The 3,255-nt window shown below is 32.6% G+C and overlaps 1 long non-coding RNA gene across 1 annotated transcript; it reads right to left on the minus strand.

The window, feature by feature from the left end:
• Positions 1–311: 311 nt before the first annotated feature.
• Positions 312–982, minus strand: LOC134987359 (uncharacterized). The gene is made up of 3 exons (XR_010193027.1): positions 901–982; positions 678–795; positions 312–548 (listed from the first exon to the last, which is right to left on the minus strand). It is a non-coding gene; the product is annotated as an uncharacterized LOC134987359 (long non-coding RNA).
• Positions 983–3,255: the final 2,273 nt, after the last annotated feature.

Below are 3,255 nucleotides of genomic sequence, written 5' to 3' on the forward strand. Positions count from 1 at the left end.
AAAAAAAAACCACGGGTAGGTGGTATACAATATTATATATATATTATATACAATTATATATATATATATATATATATATATATATATATAACAAAAACAATAACCAATTGCGCTTGGTATAACTTTAAAACACTCAGATTTTAGTATTTCCAGTAGCTGTTCTTCCACGGTGTGGATTCTTATAACTGGTATCACCTGCAAGTATACCCTCACACCAGAGAACACACCCGAACAAAAAGACGGCCAGAATGGCCTAAATTAGATATGATACCAATTTGTTTTTATTAAAAAAACATATAGAATTCCATAAATTCATATGAACATTTTTTTTACAGATAAAAGGTTCCATACATTCATATAAACATTCTTAAAAGAAAAACATCCAGATACAGTCAATAGGTTTTCTGTTCAAGCCTTTAAAGAACACCCTCACCCTTATAGGTGTATATTCTGTAGGGTGTATTAATGAACTAGATAAGAGACCGTAACGGATTCGACCCAACGCGTTTCGTCAGAACGACTTCATCAGGGGTTTCTGTATGGTATCACTAAAACATAAAACGGGTGATTGGATGGTCCTTTAAAATTTCTAGGATAATTTTTATATACACACATATATGCATATACACATAGGGAAGGAAATGGAGGAGAAAATGGAGAAGGAAATATGTACATACCAAAAAAAGGAAGGAACAAAGGCCTTCATGGATATAAAACATCCATAGCCCATATATATAGGACCAACTTTTAATAGAGATGGATAATTCACCCAGAATGGTTGTAGGATGGTAAAACCTATGGATATTATTAATTGGTTAGAAGACCATAATTTTAATATTCGGACATATTTTTACTGGGTGCTATCAGGTGTGGTGTCTTATCATATAATTTTATACATACCAAGCATAAATGCATACGCCTTTAAGGGTATTCAGCTAGTTAATGAACCTGGTTGCAGACTCTTTTCAGTTTTTATGCAGGGTCTGTTAAATTTGAACCCTAAAGAATATTTAACAACATTTCAGCTACATATACTTTAAAGTGCAATTATATCACAAACTCCAAAAAGTGAATAATAAACGGTGTGTTCAATAAATTTACATATAGTGAATAACTGCACCACTCAGTGTTGATTTCTATAGCATAGAGCTAATTTCATATATAATACTAATAATGGTATCCAATCTCATTACAATTGTGTTTCTTTCAATACCACATAGTTGCATCATATCTAACTCGTTTTCATAATATCTATTTAATATTCATTCCATTCATAATTTGAATACATGATAATACAAAAGATCAGGTGCTCACTTAGATCACAATATCAGTGATTACAATTTTTACATACAAGTCTTACATACTAGACAAATACAGTCCAGTACAATGCATTCCAAATACTTACTGCAGCCACCAGGAAAGAGACACAAGTAACAGCCACATCCAAAATGAACTGGCACAGCACTGAGACTGCTATTTATTCATCTCAGTGCAAGTCTCACTTCCTGTAATTAGTGGCTCTAATTATTAGTTTTTCCTGGATACTGCTCCTATTCCAAACATAATTCCACACTTAAAAGGATTAGAATAATCCCTAGATTTAGGTGATCTTTTTAATTTGAAAGAAAAAAGTGAATTGTGCTTAAAAACAACTTAAAAGTGTCTATGAACTAACTATCAGGTGTGTGGATACTGATTTCCTGCATGTGTTCCACTCAGCAAAGGCTGGAACGCATATGTAAGGAGACAAAAAAAAAAAAAGTTTAAATCCTATACTTCATTTATATATTGCTAATGCAAAAAAGCAAGTGTTTGTATTCAATATGCCTATTACCGCTAATCTTTATATCTCCATAGTAAATATCTAAGATTGGTAAAAAGAATTTAAATCCTATATCTTATTTATAATTTGCTAGAAAAAAAGTGTCAAAAACCAAATTGTTCGTGTTCAAAATATATTTTACCACTAATCTAGGTGGAGCACTAGATAAACTATTCTTTTTTGTAACAAATTGTACCATATGTATATATACATATACACATAAAATAAGTATTCAAATGCAGAGTCCAAGGCTGGTACATTTATCCACATATTCTAACATGCTTTTAAAGACACAGTGATCGTATACTCCGTAATAAAAAAAAAAATTTTTCTTTTCTTTTCTTTATATTGCATTTATTTTCACATCATAGTGTTATTTTACATACATAGTTTTCAAAATAGCCCCATGTAAAATTTGAAAAAAAAAAAAAAAAAAAGAATGAGAGGGAGAAACAAAAGGGAGGGAATATAATCTGGATCTTAGTTAGAAAGAAGAATCTATAAAATGATGGGAAACTATAGATCTCATAGGAAAGATACTATATCAATGTTCTCATTAAGTCCCCCTGGTACCAACGTGTTTAAATTATAGATTCAATACGTTTCCCTTTTTGATAGAAGAAGGTCCCTATCTCCTCCTCTATCTCCTAGCCGTACGCACTCAAGGATTGTAAATGAAAATCCTTTTAAGTTCGAATTATGACATTCCAAGAAATGCCTCGGCAGGTTATGACTTGTTACCTTATTTTTAATGCTACGCATATGTTCTTGGATTCTAAGTTTTACTAACCGCTTCGTCTTGCCAATGTAGGACAAATTGCATGGACAAGTAATTCTATAAATGACATACTGTGAGTAACAGTTAACCAACTCTTTCAGTTTGTATTCCAAGCCATTATCCAATAGCCACACAAACAGTTTCTTTTCCATGTGTTTGCAGCAAATGCAATGTCCACATGGAAAACAACCTCCCTTTTTCTTCAGTGAAAGAAATGTATCTGGTCCAGATGTGGATACTTTAGTAGATTTAAGTTTGCTTGGGGCCAGAATGCTTTTCAAATTCTTTGCCCTTCTGAAAATAACTAGAGGTTTTGGAGGGAGAGAGGGTCCCAACACTGGATCCTTTAACAGGATATTCCAATGTTTCTCCAATGTTTTTTTCACCATCCAATTTTCTTTGTTATATTGAGTAATGAATGGTCGACATTGAAAGTGTTTTTCTACTTTCTTTCTAGTATTATTCGATAGGAGACTCGGTCTATCTTGTTTCAATGCTCTATCAATCGCCTCCTCTATTTTTAAAGCATTGTAACCTCTTGACAGGAAGCGTTCTTTTAGAATCTCCGTTTGAACCAGAAAGTCGTTGACATTACTACAATTTTTCCGAAGCCTCAGGAATTGTGCATAGGGGACATTCTCAATCCAATTTCGAT

This window comes from Pseudophryne corroboree, chromosome 2 (assembly GCF_028390025.1).
Source record: "Pseudophryne corroboree isolate aPseCor3 chromosome 2, aPseCor3.hap2, whole genome shotgun sequence".
NCBI classification, from domain to species: domain Eukaryota; kingdom Metazoa; phylum Chordata; class Amphibia; order Anura; family Myobatrachidae; genus Pseudophryne; species Pseudophryne corroboree.